The sequence below is a fragment of the Pelodiscus sinensis genome, chromosome 5, assembly GCF_052426305.1.
Source record: "Pelodiscus sinensis isolate ZL-2025 chromosome 5, ASM5242630v1, whole genome shotgun sequence".
NCBI classification, from domain to species: Eukaryota; Metazoa; Chordata; order Testudines; family Trionychidae; genus Pelodiscus; species Pelodiscus sinensis.
The window spans coordinates 105,737,710-105,763,605 of record NC_143056.1 but is presented as its reverse complement, the minus strand read 5'-3'; the positions used below and the strand labels follow the sequence as shown (position 1 = coordinate 105,763,605).

Genomic DNA, 25,896 nt, shown 5'->3' with positions numbered 1-25,896 from the left:
CTGGTGGAGGGGGGCAGTTTGCAGGAGGGCTGAGGACAATGAGAAGAGCAGGAGTCAGGACAGCAGAGGAGGGTGAGGAGTGGGGGGGCAGCAGGCACCAGGAGAGCTGATGGAGCAAGGGGAGGAGACGTTTATGCATTAAGACTTTTTGAAGGCAAGACACAACTGGATTAAATTGTAGTTTACTTGTATTCTGGATTGAAGGAACATGATGAACAGACTATGATCAGTTGTAAATTTTAGTCTATATCCAAGTTATAATTCCTATACAGATTGAACTTCTCTAGTCCAGTACCCTTCATACCTGACCAGAGAATTTGCCAAACTAAGGAAGGTCAATATTTTATAGCAGCATTGGCAACACTTCCACTGCTTATGGGGCTCTTAAAAGACATTTAGAGATAAATTAGGTGTAAATAACAGCACAGAACACTGAGAGCCAGGACTAGTGGCTATAAATACATTTTATGGGACTGCTAGAAACTTGGCCACACCCATGGTAAGTGGACATCTGACTAAATAAAATCATGCCGGACCACGAATGTTGCTAGACCAAAGAATGCCAGACTAGAGAGGTTCATCATGTACTTGCCTATTAAGAGCCTAACGTTTGCTCTCAAGTGTACACAACATTAGTATCAAATGGAAACGTGTGGTAACCTGAGAACAGAACACAAAGATAAAGCCTTTCAAGCAATAAATCAAGAAGCAGCTCATCTAAATACCTAGGCTACATCTACACTGGCATGATTTTGCGCATACTTTTAATGCAAGAGTTTTTGGATTACAGTATTTGCACAAGAGAGCGTCTACACTGGCATGTGCCTTTGCACAAGAGATGTGCTTTTGCGCAAAAGTATCAGTGCCAGTGTAGACACTCTCTTGTGCAAGAAAGCTCTGATGGCCATTTTAGCCACCGGTCTTTCTTGCGTAAGAAATTAATGTTGCCTGTCTACACTGGCCTCTTGTGCAAGAACAGTTGCGCAAGAGGGCTTATCCCTGAGCGGGAGCGTCAGAATATTTGCACAAGAAGCACTGATTTCCTACATTAGAATGTCAGTGTTCTTGCACAAGTACTCATGGCCAGTGTAGACAGGTGCAGCCGCTTTTGCGCAAAATCTTGCCAGTGGAGAGACAGCTCTATTGTATGCTGAGAGATTCACACATTTCAACTTCATATCAGATTTTTTCTGTTCTTTTCCAAAATGAAAATGGCATGAGTGTGCTTCAACACAAGGCTAGAGAGAAACTAGAACAAACATGTAAATATTAAAAAAGATTCACTTACAATCAATCAGAATGCTAGATTTTGCTGTCTATAGCAAAAAAGGCACCATCATGTGCCAACAGTGTCTGTCTGCTATGTATATTGGACAAACTTCTCAGACCCTTCGCCAAAGAATCAATGCACACAAAACAGACATCAGACAGTTTCACAAAGAAAAAACAGTTTCTTGCCATTTCAATCAGCCTGGGCATTGTCTCAAAGACTTTACTACCTGCATCCTGCTTCAAAGAGGCTTAACACAAGACTTCAAAGAGAAGCCTCTGAACTGTCATTCATGTTTACATTTGACAATTTACGAATGGGCCTTAACAAAGATGCTAATTATCTCACCCATTACAAAGATAGCTTCCCCAATTATCACTTCTAATATTATTACCTCATAGACATTAACCTCCCCCCCCATCCCCTCTCTGTTCTAAAATCTGATTTGTCTATTTTATATGTGTTCACTTTTTTTTTTATTGTATCCCTTTGGTATATATGGTTGTGCCAATTTTCTTCCACAATTTGATCTGAGGAAGTGGGTCTGGCCCATGAAAGCTCATCACCTAATAAACCATCTTGTTAGTTTTTAAAGTGCTATATAGTCCTGTCTTTTGTTTCAGCAAGACCAGACTAACACGGCTACATCTCTACTACTGTTGTTTTTTAAGTTTTTCATGTCTTGTCATATTTGCAGGAGCCAGACACCTCATTAAAAATTATGGAGCAATTTACTTTGGAATTTGAACAAGTATCAGATTTCAAAATAAACTATGACAGATCTGAAGTTTTAGCAATTAAGGATCAAAACAAACTATCATCAGCTACATGAATTTGAATTTAAATGTAAATGGGTAAAAGAATACTTAAAATATATTGTGAAGAAATATGCAAACCTCTTACAGACAAATTACTCTCCAATGTAGAATAAAAGAGGAATGGAACAAACCTTGGTTAAGTTACTACTGTTTCATTGCATCCTTGCTGGTAAACTTAACATGACAGCAATTAAAAACATGGCAAGATGTGCTATGAAAATTAACATAGAAATCTAAAAGACAAAATGAACCCCGTTTCCCAGATACACTGCAAAGAATGTGTTTACACTCAGTGTGCTTCATTGAAGTTTACAGCTCACAAGCCTATGCAGGGTACAATCTAACTATAAAATGAGCTCTGGAATGTAATCACATACTGGAAGGACACAGTATAAACAATTCTTGTTTTGGATCTGTCCCGAAGAATTCTAATTTTAAACAAAACTGCCTGGTAGTGACAGATGTTATTCTTAGCCAATTCATGGAAACCTGGGGATGACTCTTCTGTTCATTAGCAGAAAGTTACTCTTCACAGAAAAAAAAGATAGGTTATTGCAAAAGAATGTTAAGTAGAAGTTGTTCCAAAGTAAAGGCCCATCAAAGTTTTTTCCCCTTTCTTTTAAACATCTGACCTTAAAGAAGTATGTAATCATGGTATTTTTGTTTGAATAAGGAATTGAAAATTGATTGCCTGATTAAGTTTTGTACATGTTGGTATCATGTTGAAACAGTGAAATGAACTAATGGAGGATTAATGAGCTTTGAAAAATAAAAAAAAGATTCCCGGAATTAAATAAGTTTGAAGATTTGGAGGGTAGGGAATAGGCTTGGAGAAACCAAACTTCTGGGTCAGAAACAAACCAGGAACATCCTAAACCAACCTGCCAAAAATAACTCAGAGCATGTTGAGGACATATTTTTATTCTCTCTTCTTCTCCATCAACTAAATGATATTAAAACAACAAAAATCTGTTCCAAAGAAAATCAGAATTAAGTTTGACACACTGACCTGAAGAGTCCTGCATGAATACGAAAATGTGTATCTGCCTTTGAGCTGTGATCTGCAAAAATGGGCCATAGATATGCATAGATGCAAATGCAGATATCTGCACATTGGGTAGCAGATTTAAAACTAATAAGTGAAAGTTCTTCATATAGCGCATAGTCAACCTGTGGAACCCTTTGCCAGAGAAGGCTGTGAAGGTTAGAAATATAACAGAGTTTAAAGAGAAGCTAGATAAATTCATGGAGGTTAGGTCCATAAAAGGCTATTAGCCAGGGGATAGGAATGGTGTCCCTGGTCTCTGTTTGTCAGAGACTGGAGATGGATGGCATGAGACAAATCGCTTGATCATTGTCTTCGGTCCACCCCCTCCGGGGCACATGGTGTTGGCCACTGTCAGCAGACAGGCTACTGGGCTAGATAGACCTTCGGTCTGACCCAGTATGGCCATTCTTATGTTCTTATATGAAGCAGATATCCATGGATTTGCAAAGCTCTACTGATATGTAATTTGTGATGTCTTTACCGGAGTTTATTGAATTTCCCTCAGAGCCCTAAAAAGTGTGCTATCTTATCTACCCCATGTGCTACATAGTACAAGAATCTTAAATTCCCACTTGTCTTTTAGAAAGGAATCTGCTTTTGCAAGAAGTTATACATCTTATTCAGTAAAAATGGTTCTTTGTGATGTGGGTCTCTGGGTATGCTCCACTTCACATGCTGGTGTGACTTAATGCTGGTGATTGGAGATTTTTCCTAGCAGTGCCCTACTGCGCCACACATTCATGGTGACACATCCTGGTATCATTAGTGTCCCTTGACTGCATGTGACACAGCCCATGAGTTCCTTCTCTACCATGAAAAAAACCCCTTTAAGGATTCCAAAGAAGGGGAGGAGGGAGGGTAGAGGAGCGTCCACATCTCAAAGAACCATTGTTACTGCACAAGGTGAGTAACTTGGAGTGCTGTCCCCGTGGGTACTCCACTTCAGATGTCTGAAGAGCAGTGTCCGGTTTGAGGAGGTGGGCTTTGGAGCTATGTCCTGGACACAGTAGAGAGTGTCACAAGGCTGACTGTGGTGGTAGGGATTGGCCCAGTAGCTATAGTGTAATGACAGGCGAAGGTGTACTTGGAGGACCAAGTGGCTGCTTGGCAGATACTGACAAGTGGAATGTTGTTGAGGAAGGCTGTGGTTGTGGCTACAGATCTGGTGGAATGAGCCAGTTTGTGGTAGTTATTTATTTATTCAATAGCTTGTGGTAGTTATTTATTGTGGGTATGAATGCAGGAGGAGATCTATCTGGATAGATATTGGGAGGATACAGCCTCACCTTTGGATCATTCTGTGATGTAAAGGAAAGTGTCATGGATTTTCTCTATGGTCTAATCCTGTCAAGGTAGAAGGCAACGGCTCTTTGAACATCGAGTATGTGGAGGGACAGTTGGAGGGCATTCTTGTGCAGCTTAGGGAAGAAAGTAGGTAAGCGAATGGGCTCATTGATATGAAAAGAGATCAGTACTTTAGGAAAAAATGTGGGGTGAGGTCTCAGTTGCCTTGTCTTTAGTGAAGACAGTGTAAGGTGGGCCAGCCATAAGGGTGGCTAATTCCCTAACACATCTGCCAGATGTTACTACCATGAGGAAAGCTACTTTCATTGATAGATAGAAAAGCAAGCATGTGGCTCAAAGGCTCTTGAGCACATGGTTGAGGTCCCCCTGTGGGAAAAGTATTGTGAAAACCTATGATGAAGCATTTGGTAATGGGGGCAAAAAGGGTATGTCTACATTACAAAGTTAATTCGAATGAACAGCTCTTAGTTCGAATTAACTTTAATAGCAGCTATACATACAAACCGCTAGTTCGAATTTAAATCGAACTAGTAGAGCGCTTAATTCGAAATAGGTAAACATCATTCTACGAGGAGTAACGCCTAGTTCGAATTAAGTAGTTCAAATTAAGGGCTGTGTAGCCACTTAATTCGAACTAGTTGGAGGCTAGCCCTTCCCAGGTTGCCACTCTGGGCCAAACCAAAGAAACTCTTCTGCCCCTTAAAGGGGCACGGTCTGGCTACAGTGCTTGTGCCAGTTGCAAGCCTGCCAGCACCTAGCCAGCAGACCCTGCACCTGGCACAGCATGAGCCAGCCACCTGCTGCCACCCAGCCCTCCGCCTCTTCCCAGCACCAGGCTGGCAGCTCACAGGAGCCTGCCCAGGGCCACAAGAGGCGGGTGCTCACCTGGTCTAGTGCGGAGATCGTGGACCTCATCCAGGTTTGGGGAGAGGCCTCCAACGTCCACGACTTCTGCGGTAGGCACAGGAATTCAGCTGTCTAGGGCAGGATAGCTGCCAGCCTGGCCACCAAAGGCCACATGCAAACCCAGGAGCAGGTTTGCATGAAAATCAAGTTGGTCCAGTGAGACCCCCGACCCTGAGCCCTGAGCTTAGAACATAAGAATGGCCGTACTGGGTCAGACCAAAGGTCCATCTAGCCCAGTAGCCTGTCTGCCGACAGCGGCCACCACTAGCTGCCCCGGAGGGGATGGACCGAAGACAATGACCAAGCGATTTGTCTCGTGCCATCCATCTCCAGCCTTCCACAAACAAAGGCCAGGGACACCATTCCTACCCCCTGGCTAATAGCACTCCATGGACCCAACCTCCATGACTTTGTCTAACTTCTCTTTAAACTCTGTTATAGTTCTAGCCTTCACAGCCTCCTGTGGCCAGGAGTACCACAGGTTGACTATGTGCTGTGTGAAGAAGAACTTTCTTTTATTAGTTTTAAACCTGCTGTCCATTCATTTCATTTGGTGTCCTCTAGTCCTTATATTATGGAAACTAATGAAGAACTTTTCTTTATTCACCCTCTCCACACCTCTCATGATTTTATATACTTCTATCATATCCCCCCTCAGTCTCCTCTTTTCTAAGCTGAAAAGTCCCAGGCTCTTTAGCCTCTCTTCATCTGGGACCTGTTCCAAAACCCTAATCATTTTAGTTGCCCTTTTCTGAACCCTTTCCAAGGCCAAAATATCTTTTTTTGAGGTGAGGAGACCACATCTGTACATAGTACTGAAGATATGGCGTACCATAGTTTTATACTTCCCGTCCTCCTTCTTCCCCTGGCTTCCCCCTTCCAGCTCCCTCCTCCCAGGTTTCCCCCTCCCCTCTCCCACTCTCTCTCTTCCCCTCTCCCACCTCCCTTTCCCAGTCTCCCCAGAGGTTAATCCCCTCCCACACTCCAGTTTTGTTAAATAAAGACAGTTTCTATTTTTGAACACGTGTCCTTTATTTTTTACATCAGAAAGGGAGGCTAGGGAAGGGTAAGAGAAGGAGGTGAGGGAGTAATGGGGCACAAGCCCCGACGGGGAGGACTGGGGTGGCTCTGCAGGCTCCTCAGGGTGGAAGCTCTCCTGCAGGGCCTCCTGGATCCTGACAGCCCCCCAATTGACCCCCCCCCCCGGATGGCAGCCTGCGGCAAGTGCAGCCGGGCTGATGGCCGAGTGCTGTGATGTTCCAAGTGCGGGCACTCAGAGCACTTCAAGACAGGACTGCTTTGCTGTCCCTCATCGAGTTAAACAAGCAAGCGGGGAACCCTGAGAACTGTCTGTCCGGGGTGGGAGTCATGTCCCTTTAAGCACAGCCCTCGGCTAGCCTGAGGTAGCAGTTCCACACCCTAAGTCCTAACCTGATGCCCTGTCGGCACTGGTTCCGGCCAGCCTTAACTTCGGTTCAGGGTCCACTCAATAAGGTCATGCTATTTCGAATTAGCAAAATGCTAATTTGAATTAGTTTTTAGGTCTAGATGCACTAATTCGAATTAGCTTATTTTGAATTAACTAATTCGAATTAAGTTAGCTCAAATTAGTGCTGTAGTGTAGACATACCCAAAGAGAGATAATCCATCTATGAGGTCATGGATCACTGTGATTGCAGCTAAGTGGACTTCTATTAAACTAAGAGATAAACCTGATTCTTTTAGACCCAGTAGGAAGTCCAGTATGTCAGAAAGAGAACTGTGGCAGGTGAAATGTTGTGCCTGCATTGGGACCATAAAGAGAACCTTTTTCTGTTTTTAGATATAAGTATTTCTGGAAGTGGGTCATTGGCTGTATTAATATTTGCTTTATTTTGTCTGAGCAGATGGTTCTGGTACCATGGAGCCATGGATTAGCCACATCTTGAGTTGAGTTGTTGTTGGATCTAGGTGTAGCGTGCATCCACAATCTTGGGATAGTATATCATGGCATCATGGGAACATATGAGGATTGCAGACAGCTAATCAGTTGAGGTAGGGGAACCAAGTCTGTCTCAACCAGGAAAGGTACTATCATGTGGGCTTGGTCCTGTCGAATTTTCTGAATGACCCATGAGATGAGGAGTATTTGTGGGTATGTGTAAAGGAGAGGTGAGGTGAGGAGAAAGGTGGAAGGAAGGTGTGGCCAAGGGATCCTTTCCCTAGGCCTGCTCTGAAGCATGACAAAACAGGTGGGGTTGCAAAGAGATCAACATGGGGTAGTGCCACCTATGGAACACAGTGTGGAGATCTCCCATTTGTGTTGCTCAGAAAAAATACTGCTGAGATTATCTGCCATGATGTTGAGGGCACTGGGTAGGTATATTGCCATAAGTGTGATGCAATGCCGGATGCACTAGTTCCATAACTTGAGTGCTTTGGTTGAAAGGGAGTTGGATATGGTCTCTCCCTGGTGGGTGATGTAATACGTACATGCTGTGTTGTCTGTAAGAATGTGGATCCTTTCATTCTGAATATGTGGGAGAAAACACTGGCAAGCAGAGCAGAATGCTGAGTTCCAGGAGGTTGATATGCAGTTTGGCCTCTTGAGGAGACCACTGGCGGTGTGGGTGTCCAGATGTGCTTCCAAACCATAAAGGAGTTATCCATAGTTATAGTTGATGTTGGAACTGGTTGTTGGAAGAGGATTCCCATAAGCATATTGTAGGGTTGGGTCCACCAGTGTAAGTAGGAGAAGATATGGTGAGGGAGACAGATATTTCTGTTTAGAGTGTCTCTGGAAGGGATATATATGATGGCTAGCCTTACCTGAAGGCATCTCATGTGAAGTCTTGGGAGCATGAGCATGTAAATTGTGGCAGCCATATGGCCCAGGATTTGGAGACAGGTGCATATTGTGAAAGATGAATTGCGTCGATGAGAGTGGTCAGTGTGTTGAGTCTGTGTTGGGGCAATGTCGCTCTGGTCATTGTCAAATGTAGTTGGGCCCCAATGAACTTCAAGTATCTGTATTGGTTGCAGTGTTGATTTCTAGTAGTTTATATGGAACCCAAGATGCTGGAGTAGTGTATGTACCCTGCATTGTGCATCCTGGTATGCAGTACCTTTGATGAGGCAGTCATCTAAATATGGAAATATTATTACCCGTAGATGGCAGAGTTGTGCTATGACTACTGAGAGCATTTTGGAGAAGCCCCTTGGCACTGTTGAAAGCCGAATGGCAGGACTCGATATTGGTAGTGCTAGGTGCCCACTGGATAGTTATATGAAAATAAGTTTCTTGAAGGTCGAGGGCTAAGAACCAGTCTTCATTCTCTAATGTTGTTATGATTATTGTGAGTGTCACCATTTTGAGCCCTCAACTGCATACGTGCTTGTTCAGTTTCCTGAGATCAAGTCTAGGCCTCCATACTCCTGTTTTTTCCTATGTAAGGAAATATTTGGAATAAAACCCTCTTCCTTGGTATGGAGATGGAGCAGCCCACTTCAGTGATCTCTAGAACTCATTAATCTGATGTTATTTTGGTACAGTGGAGGTAAAAAGGCCATAAGCGATGGGAAAGTTGTGCAGCATGACTTGTAGTGTTAGAGAGATGATGCTTAGGCCCCTAACCAAGCCTTCAAAATTGCTGTTTGGAAGTCGCTGGCTGATTCACTGAAGCTTATTGTTGTGGCCTGCATCTCTGTTTATGTCTGTAGTCAAAAGCTGTTTGGTTCTGTATGAAAATCTCTCAGTCTCTGTCATTTGTTTGGGGGAGTGTACATGCCGAGGGTTCTAAGAGTAGTGCAGGAGTCTTTCATAGTATGTAAGACTTCATCTGTCTTACTGGCAAAAAGTTTGTGTGGGGGGAATCTATCAAAAGGAAAGTCCTCCATCTTCATTTGAAGTTCCTTAGGGATTTTAGAGGCCTGTAAACATGAGGTTCCTCACATGACTAAAGCAGTTGTTATGCTACAGGCTGCAGTGTCTGCCACATGTGGCACAGGCACAGCATTTGAAGAAGAATTCAGTTTTATTCAATAGAATTTATTATGCAGAGTAAGAAAAGGACATGTGAAATGTTAAAGCTCCAAGACTTAAGGCTCATAATAAAGTGGTATGAGGATGAAATTTCAGTATGGATCCTGAATTTTCCTGCTCATATGAGTTCCTCAGATTTTCAAAATATTCTATAAAATTGGGGGATTTAATGGAAGAGCATGTTCGTTCTATTGTTAGAGTGTGTAGATTTAGAATTAACATTCACTATGTATATATCCACCTATTTAGAGAAAATAAGTGTTTATACTTTCAGCCTCTTACCTTGCTGGGTTTTCCTTATTTCCTTTAATCTAAGATGAATGCTTCATATGCAGAGTAATTTTTTCAAATATATTTCAAATATTGTAGAAACCATGATTATCAAACAGTATATTTGATCCAGAAATATACGAAAAATGCTGGAACAAAAAAAAGAGTGTTATCCATACACATTTCATCATATATCTGCATTGCCTTTATATATAGCTCAGGCAATAATTAAATTTTACCGGAAGAAATACGGGCAATTAAAATGATTAGACTTAGCAACAATTTATTTTTGTCTTCCTACTCAATAGGCCAAATATAATCAGAGAAATGATGCTCAAGGAAGTGCTGCATGCAGTTAAGTAATGAAGTTGTCTTATTCCATACTGACTAAATCATCCCTCATTTAGAGATCTTTATTTTTCTTTACAATTACAACTTATTTTCTTTTATAATAGCTTCTTAATGAAAACTTTAAAGCTGCCCTTAAAAGTTTGGGATATGGAATATAGCGAAGTTACTCCCCTTAGTGCAGTAACTGTCGTTCTTCGAGATGGTCCCCATGGTGCTCCACTGTAGGTGCTGGGCTTGCCCCAGCGCCGCAGGACGGAGATTTTTGCAGTAGTAGTCTAGCCGGACCGCACATGCGCGGGGAGTGCCTCATGGCTTTCACGTTCTTTTGTGCTGCTCGGTCCAGTCTGAGCCAGTTCCTCATACCCGCCTCAGTATCTGTAACACAATAAAAGGAACACAGACTCTGAAGCGGGGAGGAGGGCGGGTAGTGGAGTACCCACGAGGACCATCTCAAAGAACAACAGTTACTGCACCAAGGTGAATAACTTCACTTTCTTCTTCGAGGAGTCCCCGTGGGTGCTCCACTGTATGTGTCTGCACAGCAGTGTCCCACTCCCTGTGAATAAGAAGGTAGGTGGGATTCGGAGCTTAACGATTAGCTGATGAAAGGACTGTGGCTGTAACGGATTTATCAGGCAGCCATCTGTGCTGTACAGCATAATGTTCTATAAAGATGCGGTAGGATGCCCACGTGGCTGACCTACAAATTTCCGAAAGTGGAACGCCTCTAAGAAAGGCAGTGGAAGCTGAAATTGCCCTTGTGGAGTGTGCCCTGGGACGCTCGGGAAGGGGTATTCCCTGAATAGAGTAGCATTGAGAGATGCAGGAGACAATTAAGTTAGCTACTCTTTGGGCAGAAATGGGCTCTCCCTTGGAATGCTCAGCTAATGAGAGGAGAAGTCTGTCGGTTTTTCTAAAGGACTTAGTACAGTCAATATAAAAGGCTAGCGCCCTATGCACATCTAATGTGTGAAAAGTGGCCTCCTTAGGTGAAGTATGTGGTTTAGGGGAAAACACGGGTAATATTATAGGCTCGTTAATATGGTATTCTGAACAGACTTTAGGTATGAAGGCTGGGCGGTGTCTGAGGATGACACAATCCTTCTGGAAGATGGTGTATAGAGGTATGGGCATCAATGCCAAAAGATCGCTGACTCTTCGAGCTGAGGTAATCGCAAGCAGGAACACCAATTTTTGGGTCAGAAGTTGCAGAGGTGTCGTAGCCAATGGTTCAAATGGTGGGGCCGTAAGGGTCAACAGTACTAAATCCAAATCCCACAAAGGCGGTGGTGTGCGTACAGGTGGGTGCACATTTGTTAACCCCTTGAGGAATCTTTTCGCGAAGGGGTGTGCAAACACAGAAGAGCTGTCTACGGACTGTCGGAAAGCTGCTATCGCCACAAGATGTACTTTCAAGGATGGTATAGCGAGACCTGCTTGGTGAAGGCCCATTATGTAGTCAAGGATGGTATGGATAAGAATCAATATTGGATCAATCTGGTGGTCTGAACACCAGATAGTAAATCTTGACCACTTTGCAAGGTACGTGGTTCTTGTGTTATGTCATCTGCTCTGTATAAGGATGTTTTTGATGACATCGGAACATAGGGCCTCAGTAGCGCTTAGCCAGCTAGGTACCACACTGCGAGATGCATTGTGTGAAATTGTGGGTGGAGTAGACAGCCGTTGTTCTGGGTGAGTAGTGTTGGAGATAGTGGCAGGTGATAATGTGGCTGATGGGATAGTTGCAACAACAGGGGAAACCAATGCTGTCTGGCCCAGGAAGGGGCTATCAATATTACTATGGCTCGATTGGTCCTGATCTTTTGCAATACCCTCGGGATTAGGGGTATGGGAGGGAAGGCATACATCAGTGGGCCTGTCCAACTGATAAGGAACGCATCGCCCAGAGAGTGGGGGCCGAGACCTGCCCTGGAGCAATACTGGAGACACTTCTTGTTGCTGTATGTTGCGAATAGGTCTATGAGCGGGGTGCCCCATTTGCGAAATAGGAAATGGAGGGGTTTGTGGTGAAACTCCCATTAGTGGTTTGGCGTGAAATTCCTGCTGAGCGAGTCCGCTGTTGCGTTGCTTATGCCAGGTAAGTATGATGCCACAAGAGTGATGCTGTTGGTGATGCACCAATTCCAGAGTCGGACCACCTCTGCACATAGGGATCGTGAGCGTGCTCCGCCCTGACGATTGATGTAGAACATCATAGCCACGTTGTCTGTGAGAATTTTTACTGTGGAATTGTGAATGTGATCCCGGAAATGTCTGCAGGCATTGAAGACGGCACTGAGCTCCAGTAGATTTATATGGAGCAATGTCTCTTGGTGTGTCCAGTGGCCTTGCACGGACATGCCGCTCATGTGGGCACCCCATCCCAGGAGGGAAGCGTCTGTAGTAATTTGGTGTGTTGGTGGTGGTTGTTGGAAAGGCACCCCAGATAGTAGGTTCCTTTGTGCAGTCCACCAATGAAGTGACCTGATAACGTCGGGTGGGATCGCTACTGTCTTGTGTACGTCTGGAGTGATGTGATTGTGCACGGTGGCCAGCCAGTGTTGAAGGGCACGAAAATGTAGCCTTGCATGCGGAACTATGAAGGTAGTCGCAGCCATGTGCCCCATAAGCTGGAGGGCTAAAAGGACCTGAATTCTTGAGCTGGCTCGGCAGGTATCTATTATAGATTGTATAGTGTCGAACCTGGCTAGAGGAAGAAATGCTCTGGCTGCTGTAGAGTCCAATATCGCCCCAATGAACTCTAGGTTTTGGGTTGGGGATAAGGTTGATTTGTCTTTGTTTATTAGTAATCCCAGATAGTGGAAGGTTCGTTCAGTGATGGTCAACATCCTGGCGACCTGTGTAGATGAATGGCCTTTTATGAGGCAATCGTCGAGATAGGGAAATATGTGTACGCCGTTGCGATGGAGATGAGCTGCAACCACAGAGAGTACCTTTGTGAAAACTCTGGGAACTGATGAGAGTCTGAATGGGAGGCCTCAGTATTGATAGTGATTGCGTCCTACCATGAATCTGAGAAATCTTCTGTGGGAGGAGTGAATTGTAATGTGGAAGTAAGCGTCCTGTAGGTTGAGAGCAACAAACCAGTCGTTTTGATCTAAAGCCGGGATAATAGATGCGAGTGTTACCATCCTGAACTGCTGTTTTCGAAGGAACTTGTTTAGTCGTCTGAAGTCCAAGATTGGTCTCCAACCCCCTGTTTTCTTCTGAACTAGGAAACAGTGGGAATAAAACCCTTTCTCCCTGAATTCTTGCGGAACTGCTTCGACTGCTCTGATATGCAGAAGATGACGGATCTCCGACTTGAGCAAATGCTCGTGAGAGGGGTCCCTGAAAGGGACAGGATTGGGGGGTTGAAGGTGAGATGGACAGGAAGGGGATAGAGTAGCCAGTTCTTATTATTTCTAGAACCCATCTTTCATTGGTGGTGTGTGCCCAGTGGTTGTAAAATGGGCGTAGACAATGTAGAAACAGCGAGATGGTGAGGAATGAGACTGGTTGAGTTCTCCCGACCAAGAAGTAAAACCTGCTGCCTGGTGTTAGGCTGGGCTTGTGGATGATTATTCTGGTTGTGACATCTTGGGAGTCGTTGGCGTTGTCGGGAATTGTCTAATGGTCTTTGTTGTTGTTGCTGATGCCATGGTTGTGTCTGATGAAAATAGTCATAACGCCTCTGGAATGGTGTATATCGACGCTGCTTGAATGACGGAGTATACATCCCCAGAGTCCGTAACGTGGATCTGGTGTCTTTACTGGAATGCAACAAGCTTTCGGTTTTCTCTGCAAACAAATTGTCCTTTTCAAAAGGCAGATCCTCCACCTTTGATTGCAGTTCTTTAGGAACTGCTGCTGCCTGTAGGAATGAGGCTCTTCTCATGACCACTGCCATAGCAGTAGCCCTAGCTGCAGTGTCTGCCACATCAGCCACTATTTGTAGGCTGGTTCTTGTGGAGGCATATCCTTCCTGCACCAATGCCTTCAGGATTGGTCTCTTAGATTCAGGCAATCATTCCATGAGGGTTGATAATTTAGAATAATTGTCAAAATTGTGATTTGACAAATGAGCCAAATAGTTGGCTATGCGAAGGAGGAGTGTTGCTGATGTATACACTTTCCTCCCAAAGAGATCCAGTCTTTTTCAGTCCTTATCCGAGGGCTGGCTCCTGTACTGTGGAGCACGTGCTCGTTGTCTGGCTGCATCAACCACCAAGGAGTTGGGCAACGGATGTGTAAAAAGGAACTCTGAGCCTTTGGGCGGCACAAAGTATTTCTTGTCTGCCTTCTTATTTGTGGGTGGAACCGATGCAGGGGTAGCCCAGAGCTCATTGGTGACTTCCAAAATTGCCTCATCAAGGGGAATGGCCAATTTAGGAGGTTGAGAAGTTTCCAAATTCTTGAAAAGCTTATGATGCTTACCCTGAATCTCAGTGAGCTGGATGTTCTGAGATAGGGCGACCCTTTTAAATAATTCTTGAAATTGTCTAATGTCATCTGGTGGCTAGATGTCTCCTGGTATCACCGCCTCGTCCGGTGAAGAGGATGAAGGGTCCACCGGCGACTCTTGGGGTTGGTATGATTGCTGAAAGCATTGGTTTTCCTCAGTACGGGAAGGGGGAGGTAATGGCGAATGGGGACTATGTGAAGCTGGTGGATTGGTAGCTGGTGAGTAATGTTGAGATGAGTCACCCGTCCTAGGCCTAGTAGGTGACCTGGAAGATCGGTGGTATGCACGACTATATGGTGAATGTGATCTATAGTAAGTGTGCTTGTCGTATGGGTCCCTGTAGTAGTATGAAGATCGTGATGGCGAGCGGTCATAATGATACAACCTGCTATATGATCTCCTGTATGAGTAGCCATGAGACAATGGAGGTGAGTAAGACCTTCGGCTTAACGGAGATGGAGATGCCGAAAAACGGTGGTGCTGAGAGTATTGGGTCGCTCTGTGCCCGTGGTCTCCTGAAGGAGTCAAGAAGGGCGATGGCAGGCATTCCGTAGTAGGGAACCTCCTTGGTGGTGACCTCCTTGGTGACTGAAATGGGGGAAGTGAGGAGGGTTCAGAAGAAAACGCTGGGGATGGGGAGCGCAGGGATGGGCTCCTTAAGTGTCTTGTCTTAGTCATAGCCTTTCTGGGCTGTGGCCGTGTTGGTGCCGGTATCGGCACTAGGTCCTCCGGTCTATGGGGAGGTGTGGAGTCCAGTGCTGTCAGTGGTGCTCTTAGCGGTGCCGGCGGCAGCGGCACCTCAATCGGTGCACGATCGGCATGGCGCCGCTTGATTGTCGGTGCCGGCTGGCGGTGGTCTCACCGGTGCCGGCGGTGTCAGCTGTGAAGTTGTTGGTGCAGACGGTGCCAGTGCGGTATGAGCAGACATTGGTGGTGCTGTAGACCTCAGTGCCGTTGAATGACTGAGTTTTGGCACAGAAGGTCCGGATTTTGCTGCTTTAGAAGGGGATGGCCACGACTTAGGCAAGCCAGAAGTGCCCAGTTTGGAGCTGACGCTTGATCTGCTGTGCGAAGTGGCAGCAGAGAGTGAGTTGGAAACGGCTTGGTCTTTTTAGGAGGCACAGCAATAGGAGAAGAAGCCCTGCGCTTTTGCGGCTCCGGTGAGGGCTGTGTCGTAGAGGCGGGGCCCTGAGGCTGTAAAGCCTTATCAAAAAGCATCATCCTGAGCCTCATTTCCCTATCACATCTAGCTCTTGAAGTAAGCTTGGTGCAGTGAGGGCATCTTTGTGGGAGATGCCCCTCCCCTAAACATCGAATGCAGGAGGAGTGACCATCGGAGGCAGGCATGGCCTCTTGGCAAGCCTCACATTTTTTAAACCCCGGGGGACCGGGCATTGCTGTATTCAGTCAGTTGTGCAGTTAAAAATAAAAAACAGATTTTTTTTTTAAAAGGGGGAGGATTCAACTGGGAGAAAAAATTCCAACTAGAATTTAAGGTAAGAACAAGAACTGTAGTGCTTAAACTGAAGAGTTATGAAGAAAAAAAGTACTTTTTTTTTTAAATAGAAGAACTCGAACGGGGGAGATAAACGAGAGAGCGAGAGGTCAAGTTTTAACTATTAACAAGCCTGAATTTGTCGCATTTTCAAGAGAACCAGGGAGAAGCTCGTTGTTCCATCTGCAGCCTGCGGTGGTTAAAGAGGAACTGGCTCAGACCAGACCGAGCAGTGTGAAAGGGTGCAAAAGCCGCGAGACGCTCCCCGTGCATGCGTGGTCTGGCCGGACTACTGCTGCAAAAATCTCCATCCTGTGGCACCGGGACAAGCCCAGAACCTACAGTGGAGCACCCACGGGGACACCTCAAAGAAGAACGTTTAGCTATGAACCACTCAATATAGTAGGGTGGATTAATATTTTACCAATAATCCCGTTATGTTATATATTTTGAGGAATAAAGGCTGAGAAGCTTAAATTCATTGTGGAAGTAAATTCCTTGATGCATTAGTGTACTTTACCATGTCCACTTTCTCAAAAATATTTTACTAAATTCTAAATGTCATTAGTCAAATATTTGGCTTCTGCATTTTAGTACTGTGCAGTCTAATCCTAATTTAGGAGGTATAAACATCTCTTAGAGCAAGCTATGGAACATCAGTTCAGCAAATGAGGCATAGTAGGGGACTTCAAGTTTTTAGTCCTCTAAAGCATGGAAACTGGGCTGTGAAGCTAGGCAGTAACCCTGACGCTCAAGATGCTGAATGAAAAAATGTTGATACTGATCAATATACCCCTAAACAAAATAAGGAGGTGCCATGGATCTACACCATCTTACATTTCCCAGTGATACTTGCTGCAATGAAATGCAAGACATGTCTGTAAGGGTGCATCTACACAGCAACATTATTTTGAAATAAATGTTGAAATACTGTTAGGCCGGAGGACTTCTTACTCTGACTCCTGTAACCCTCATTGTATGAAGAGGAAGGGAAGTCAGAGGAAGAGTGCCCCATTTTGAAATAAGTGCTGTGTAGACACTCCCAATTTTGAAATAAGCTACTCAGTTGATGTAGCTCAATTTCCGTAGCTTATTTCGAGTTAAGCGTTGCTGTGTAGATGACCCTAAAGCTTGGCAGCATTATTCAAACTTAAGGCAAAAGTGGGGAGCTAATTAAATTAAATTAAATTAAACAGCAAACTACCAGGATTTCTGGTCACTAGGGGTATGTCTACATCAGAGAGCTATTTTGGAATACCAGAAGTTTGCCGAAATATCTATTCTGCATCTACTGAAGCAGCCTGTTATTTCAAAATCTATTTCAAATTAACAGGAGGCTTATTCCAACATACTGATAACCCTCGTTCCACGAGAGTTAAGGGGAATTTTGGAATAATGACTTACTTCAAAATTTGGTGCTGTGTAGACAGCGCCAAATTATGAATAAGCTATTTTGAAATAGCATCAAAACAAGCTATGCAATATGTGCAATGTAAATTGTGTAGCTTATTTTGAGCTCAGGGTGCTGTGTAGATGCATCCAGCGGTCCTCGGCATTAGCGTAACCCATAATGTTAGCCGCATTAGACACTGTATTAGCCATTGAGGGGATGCTGTACTAAAGGCTTCAGTGCTCCTGGCTGCTACTGGGGGGTCCTGGTAGAAGTGATATTCAGTACACTGAATATCAACTAGAAAGCAAATTAAGTCCCTCCAGCCATGAGATTCAGGTATAGCAGGTATTCAGGTGTAAATTAGAGATTATAGGCTTGCAAAGAGCTAATTTCTTTAACTTTCCATATGAAATGTACCAGATTCTTGAACGTGCTTTCTGCTGCTTATAGCTGTATTCCTGCCATGCTGCCTTTCTCCCTGTTACCCCAGCAAAAGGTTGGGGAAGAGATGAGAGAGATAGAGGCTGCTAGGTGGGTAACAAGAGATGATTTCTGATCCATGGTTCTGAATCTGGGATGTAGGTTGCTGGGCTGCAAGGGAAGGGTTCTGAGCCTGGGGGGAAAATCTGAACCCAAAGATTTGGGGTTTGAGCCTGTGGGGTGATCTGGAACAAGAAAAGGAGAGTTACTGGGAAGGGTTCAGTGCATTGACAGGTTCTCAATTTGGTTCTCAAATGAATGGGATTGGAGGAGGAAGCTGAGAACTGGTGTGAGCTCTGAGTTGGCAACAAGATCAAAAGTTATGAGTGCCTGTTTGCAGGAGAGAAGATGGTAGGGATGTAAGTGGAATAATCATAGAATCATAGAATACTAGGACTGGAAGTGACCTCAATAGGTCATTGAGTCCAGTCCCCTGCCCTCATGGAAGGACCAAATACTGTCTAGATCATACCTGCTAGACATTTATCTAACCTACTCTTAAATATCTCCAGAGATGGAGATTTCACAACCTTCCTGGGCAATTTATTCCAGTGTTCGACTACCCTGACAGTTAGGAACTTTTTCCTAATGTCCAACCTAAACCTCCCTTGCTGCAGTTTAAGCCCATTGCTTCTTGTTCTATCCCCAGAGGCCAAGATGAACAAGTTTTCTCCCTCCTCCTTATGACACCATTTTAGATATCTGAAAACTGCTATCATGTCCCCCCTCAATCTTCTCTTTTCTAAACTAAACAAACCCAATTCCTTCAGTCTTCCCTCATAGGTCATGTTCTCTAGACCTTTAATCATTCTCGTTGCTCTTCTCTGGACCCTCTCCAATTTCTCCACATCTTTCTTGAAATATGGTACCCAGAACAGGACACAATACTCCAAGTGAGGCCTAACCAGCGCAGAGTAGAGTGGAAGAATGACTTCTCGTGTCTTGCTCACAACACACCTGTTAATGCATCCCAGAATCACGTTTGCTTTCTTTGCAACAGAATCACACTGCTGACTCATATTCAACTTGTGGTCCACTATAATCCCTAGATCCCTTTCTGCCATACTCCTTCCCAGACAGTCGCTTCCCATTCTGTATGTATGAAACTGATTGTTCCTTTCTAAGTGGAGCACTTTGCATTTGTCTTCATCCTATTTACCTCAGACCATTTCTCCAATTTGTCCAGGTCATTTTGAATTATGACCCTATCCTCCAGATTAGTCGCAACCCCTCCCAGCTTGATATCATCTGCAAATTTAATAAGCATACATTCTATGCCAATATCTAAATCATTGATGAAGATATTGAACAGAGCCGGTCCCAAAACAGACCCCTGCAGAACCCCACTTGTTATGCCTTTCCAGCAGGATTATGAACGATTAATAACTACTCTCTGAAAGTATGTCTACGCTACAACGTTAATTCAAACTAACTTAGTTTGAATTAGTTAATTCGAACTAAGCTAATTCGAACTAACGGATCCAGACTAAAAAACTAGTTCGAATTAGCGTTTTGCTAATTTGAACTAGCATGTCCACATTAAGTGGACCCTGAACCGAGCTTAAGGATGGCTGGAAGCAGTGCTGGCAGGGCCTCAGAGGAGGACTTAGAGCGAGGAGATGCTGTCTCAGGCTAGCCGAGGGCTGTGCTAAAAGGGTCCTGACCCCCACCCCGGACAGACAGTTCTCAGGGGTGCCCCGCTTGCAAAGCAGTCCTGGCTTAGAGTGCCCAGACTACCCACACTGGGCACATCACACCACTCAGCCATCATCCTGGCTGCACTTGCCGCAGGCCGCCATCTGGGGAGAGGGGCAATTGGGGGGCTGCAGGAGAGCTTCCACCCCCAGAAGCCCGCAGAGCCAGCCCAGTCCTCCCCATCGGGGGCTCGTGCCCCATTCCTCCCTCTCCTCCTTCCTCTTACCCTTCCCTAGCCCCTTTTCTTGATGTACAAAATAAAGATAACGTGTCTTCCAAAATGGAATCTGTCTTTATTGAACAAAACTGGGGGAGACTGGGAAAAGGAGGTGGGAGAGGGGAAGAGAGAGGCTGGGAGAGGGGAGGTTTACAGATGATTTCCTTAATTACTTGCTCCATTATCTTCCCTAGCACAGAAGTTAAACTAACTGGTCTGTAGTTTCCTGGGTTGTTCTTATTTCCCTTTTTATAGATGGGCACTATATTTGCCCTTTACCAGTCCTCTGGAATCTCTCCTGTCTCCCATGATTTTCCAAAGATGATAGCTAGAGGCTCAGATACCTCCTCTATCAGCTCCTTGAGTATTCTAGGATGCATTTCATCAGGCCCTGGTGACTTGAAGGCATCTAACTTTTCTAGGTGATTTTTAACTTGTTCTTTTTTTATTTTACCTTCTAAAATTACCCCCTTTCCACTAGCATTCACTATGTTAGGCATTCCTACAGACTTCTTGGTGAAGACCGAAACAAAGAAGTCATTGAGTATCTCTGCCATTTCCAAGTTTCCTGTTACTGTTTCTCCCTCCTCACTGACCAGTGGGCCTACCCTCTCCTTGGTCTTCCTCTTGCTTCTAATGTATTTATAAAATGTCTTCTTGTTTCCCTTTATTCCCGTAGCTAGTTTGAGCTCATTCTGTGCCTTTGCCTTTCTAATCTTGCCCCTGCATTCATGTGCTGTTTGCCTATATTCATCCTTTGTAATTTGTCCTACTTTCCATTTTTTATATGACTCCTTTTTTATTTTTAGATCATTCAAGATCTCGTGGTTAAGCCAAGGTGGTCCTTTGCTGTATTTTCTATCTTTCCGACACATCAGAATAGCTTGCTTTTGGGCCCTTAACAATGTCCCTTTGAAAAACTGCCAACTCTCCTCAGTTGTTTTTCCCCTCAGTCTCGATTCCTATGGGACCTTACCTACTAGCTTACCAAAATCTGCCTTCCTGAAATCCATTGTCTCTATTTTGCTGTTCTCCCTTCTACCCTTCCTTAGAATCATGAACTCTATGATTTCATGATCACTTTCACCCAAGCTGCCTTCCACTTTCAAATTCTCAACCAGTTCCTCCCTATTTGTTAGGATCAAATCTAGAACAGCTTCCCCCCCGGTAGCTTTTTCAACCTTCTGAAACAAAAAGTTGTCTCCAATGCAGTCCAAGAACTTATTGGATAGTCTGTGCCTTGCAGTGTTATTTTCCCAACATATGTCCGGATAGTTGAAGTCCACCATCACCACCAAATCTTGGGCTTTGGCTGATTTTGTTAATTGTTTAAAAAAGCCTCATCCACTTCTTCCACCTGAGTAGGTGGCCTGTAGTAGACTCCTAGCATGGCATCACCTTTGTTTTTAATCCCTTTTAGTCTTTTAACCCAGAGACTCTCAACACCTCTGTCTCCTATGTCCATCTCCACCTCACTCCAAGTATGTTCATTTTTAATGTAGAAGGCAACACCTCCTCCCTTTTTTCCCCTGTCTATCCTTCCTGAGTGAACTGTACCCTTCCATACAAGCATTCCAATCGTGTGTATTATCCCACCAAGTTTCTGTGATGCCAACAATGTCATAATTGTACTTATTTATTAGCACTTCCAGTTCTTCCTGCTTATTTCCCATACTTCTCGCATTTGTATATAGGCATCTAAGATCCTGATTTGACCTTGCCTCCCAGTTTTACCCTGACCCTTCTTTCTCTCTGCCATTGTAGCCCATGCTCCCTCCCATTTCTGACCCATCTCCCAGGTCTCCATGTTCTCCACTTACCCATGGGCTTTGCTCACCTGTCCCCGTTGAACCTAGTTTAAAGCCCTCCTCACTAGGTTAGCCAGTCTGTGTCCAAATAGGGTCTTCCCTCTCCTCGAAAGGTGGATACCATCCCTGCTTAACAGTCCTTCCTGGAATAGCATCCCATAGTCAAGGAAGTCAAAGCCCTCCTGGTGACACCGTCTTTGCAGCCAGGCATTCACCTCCAGGATGCACCTGTCTCTGCCCGGGCTCCTATCTTTGACAGGAAGGATCGAAGAGAATACCACCTGCACTCCAAACTCTTTCACTTGTACACCCAGAGCCCTGTAGTCAGTCTTGATCCGCTCAGTGTCACACCTCACAGTATCATGTATGAATGAAGGTGTGAGCTGGGGTAAACTAGTGCTATGAGTGAGAATGGGTGTATATTTTGGAATGGGCAGAAGACAGTAGGAATATATGAGAGAAGTGGCATAGACAGAAGAAACTGACACAGAGAATAGAGTGAAGTGATCACATAAAGGCTGTAGTGGGGCGCTATTGTCAATACACTTCTAAAAGCCCCTCCTCCAGCCTTGCGGGAGGGATGACTGGACCTGGGGCTCAACAGATTACTTGGGACAACTAATACAAAACAGGGTCAAGGAGTGCAGGTCAAAGGTTTAGAACAAGGTAACTGGATAGGGACATCAAACAGAGCACCCACTGCTCCTCAAAGCTGTTGATGGAGCCAGTGGATGCTGCTCAGAGGAACTCTGCCCAGATACATGAAACAAGGGAAGAATGGAAATAGGCCCCACAGTTGCAGAGAAACCCCTCGTCCAGCATCCTCCTCCTAGTATTGTATATAGTAGCTCTTGCCAGGACCAGGAAGAGGTTGACTAGGAGGTCTCATGACTTTGTGGGGCCATGGATAGGGTGTGTATAAATAAGAAGGTGAAGGGAAAAGTGCAGCCAGAACCTCAATAAGAGGAGCTGGAATAGGTGCTGCAACCTGGTGCACTCTAGATTGTGTGCCAGATTTTCCCTCATGCCAGAGACGGGGCAGACGTTTGGGATGGGGGTGAAGCAAGTACACACCCATGTTCACAGCTCCGTGAAGGAGTTGCCAACTGATGTCCCCAATGGGCTGTGGGATCAAGGTGGAGTACACACTGGCCCATCGGGGTTCTCCACCCTCTACAGGTCTTAGATAGTCCTGCCACTTGGTGTCAGGGCAGGACATGAGGATGAGGAAACGTATCGTATGGAGCACGAGCATGTACAGGTGTTCTCTTGGCATGGTTCAGAAACAGACCAGCTGCAAATCTGGCAGCCAGCTGGGGGTCCAATGATGGGGAAGCAGGGGAGGAGGTCTGCAGAAGAGGGGCCCAAGAAAAATGGATGGAGGATTTTCAGGAAGGGAAGGGCAGGGCATACTCTCTCGCAGGGCTCACTGCAGGAGATTGAGATCGGGCCATGGCAAAGCAGCCTTTACTTCCTGGAGTAGGCACAGGGAGATTTGAGGGGTAGAGAGTCCTATGCGCTAAGTGAGCGCTCGGGGATCCACCCAGTCCCCCCGTCGTAGTCCAGGAGTGGTTTCTGCCAGGATCAGCTTCCAACACACCAAGGGAGACTCTGCCACCTGCACGCACAAGGCTGGATTGTGGAGCAGGGGCTCCATGAGGAGATCTGCTCCCTCAGTGGCCACAACAGACCTGGTCACTGAGAACACCTTCCAGGTCTGAAGGAGTTCCTGGTAGAATTCCAGCTCATGGAAGACCCCCTCGGGTGGAAAAAAAAGAGCTACTGGTCGCATCAGAGCCCTCGGAGGCAGCAGAGGAAGACACGCGCAAAGGTGCTCCATGCCGGACTACCTGTATCATAGAGGAGTCTCTGCAGGGCCTGGAGGTGGAAGGTCCGGACCTGGCTGCGCACACATATCAGGCCCTGGCCCCCCTCCTCCAGGGAAAGAGACAAAACCCCTGTAGGGACCCAGTGCAGTCCTGGCCAAAAGAACTCCAGGGCTGTCCTCTGGAGCTTGGCCAGGATCTCCGGGGCCAGGCTCAGGGTGTTGAGCCGGTGCCAGAGCATGGACAGGACCAGCTGATTTAACACAAGTGCCCTCTTCCAAAGAGAGAGACACTGGAGCAGTCTTGTCCATCTCTGCAGCCGCTCACCCATCCTGGCCTCCAAACCTTGCTAGTTCTCTGGCAGAGAAGGATGCGTGGCAGATAGAAAAACGCCCAAATAGAGCAGTGGATCCGTGCTCCACCTGATGGCTTGAAACGCACGTGGGAGGGAGCCTGCCCTCCACCCATCCCTGACCACCAGGCCAGAGCTCTTGACCCAATTGACCCGGGCAGAGGAGGCCACAGAGTAGACCATTTGGCAGGCCTTCACCCGTGCCAGGTCACCCGGGGCCTGGACCATGAGGAGCATTTCATCAGCATACGCTGACAGAACTAAGTGCAGCTCCAACTCTCGGAGCACCAACCCTGTCATCCTCCGATGCAGGAGACAGAGAAAGGGCTCAATCACCAGAGCATACAGATGGCCCAACAGTGGACACCCCTGACCTACTCCCCGCCTGAAGCTGACCGGCTCAGTCAGGGTCCAGTTTAGCGTACTCCGTGAGGGCATACAGCACCCAGAGAAAACCCACAAAACGGGGCCCAAAGCCAAAGGCCTGCAGAGCACCCAGCAGATACCCGTGGTCCACCCTGTCAAACTCCTGGTCCAGGGATAGGAGGGAGAATGACAAACTGTCCCTATACCTAAGCTCCAAGAGATCCTGGACCAAGTACAGATTATCGAAGATACTACGGCCTGGGACGGTGTAGGTCTGGTTGGGTTGGATCATGTCTGCTAGCATGGACCGCAGTTGCAGCAAAATGGCTTTTGCTGCGACCTTGTAGTCCATGCTGAGGAGCAGGACAGGACGCCAGTTCCGCAGGTCATGGAGGTCTCCCCTCTTCGGCAGTAAGACGAGCACAGCTCGCCTGCATGACAGAGGGAGGACCCCGTTCTCCAAGGACTCGGCCCAGATGGTGACGAGGTCTGGGCCGAGAACGTCCTAGAATATGTGGTAGAACTCCACGGTCAGCCCGTCCATGCCCGGGGTCTTGTTAGTGGGCATGAGATGGAGGGCTTCTGAGAACTCAACCAGAGTGAGAGGCAGCTCTAGCCAGTCCCAGTCGCCTGCGCTGACTGTTGGGAGCTCGGTCCAGAGCACACTGCAGGCATCGGCGTTGGTCAGATCCGGGGAGAACAAACTGGCGTAGAAAGCCCTGGCCTTCCATGCATATCCTCTGGATCCATGAGGGGGGGTGCCATCCTCTGCCAAAAGGCAGGTGACGTGCTTTTTAGCCCCCCTCGTTTTCTTCAGGGCATAGAAGAAGAAGAAGTTAATCACTATCATGCAGTAACGATGGTTCTTTGAGATGGGTCCCTGTGGGTGTTCCTCTCATGGTGTCAGGCTCATCCCAGCGCCGCAGCTCGGAGGCTTTGCATAGCAATTTTCAGCTGAGTCACGCCTGCACGGTGTACAGCACGCTCCGTTCTCGCCCTTTGATCTTCATGTGCACCCGGCTTACTGTCAGTTCCTCTCACTGTTCCACATCTGAAAGGATACAAAAGAAAGAGAACTCCGGAATGGGGAGGAAGGATGGGACGTGCAGCAGCCACGGGGACCCATCTCGAAGAATCATCGTTACTGCATGAAGGTGAGTAACTTCTTTTTCTTCGAGTGGTCCCCGTGGGTGCTTCATTCATGGTGACTTTGTAGCAGTACTTGCATTGCGTTCCTGGAGTTCAGGCTTGTCAATGACCGAAAGTACTGCTGAGGTCACGGAAGAGTCGGGCATCCACCGTGTGACGGGGCGCGCCACCCCCGCACCCCATCCGGCGGCCCGCCCCGCACTCAGCCCGCAATCGCGCTGTCCCTCCTGGGCGCCACCCAGGGAGCGCGGCGGCACTGCGGGGCCTGCTCCCTTGCCGCGGCCCGGATAACGGGCGGCGCAGCGGAGGCGGGGCTTCGCCCGGACAATGACGCGCGGCGAGGGCGGAGCCTCGGAGACGTGGCGTCTGACGTCACCGGGCACAGGCGCACGGCGGGGGCGGAGCCTGGTGACGTGGCGCACTGCGTCACCCGGGCCGGACACCGGCGGGGAATTCAAAAGGGGGAGGGAGCGGAAGAAGGGGGAGAGCGGAGCCGGAAGAGAGAGCGGAGGAGGAGAGGAGAGGAGAGCAGAGGAGGAAGGAGACACAGGGCACTGGAGGAGAGGCACGCAGCACGAGGAGGAGGGAAGCGGAGGAGCACAAGGGGTGAGGGGGACGGTAAAAAGGGAGCAAGCAGACGCTCGGCGGGGAGCAGGAC

General features: G+C 46.5%; 1 pseudogene; it reads right to left on the bottom strand.

Annotated features, from left to right (window-relative positions):
• Window positions 1-12,870: 12,870 nt before the first annotated feature.
• LOC149524359 (uncharacterized) lies at window positions 12,871-24,441 on the bottom strand (annotated as a pseudogene).
• Between the last annotated feature and the right edge of the window lie 1,455 nt (window positions 24,442-25,896).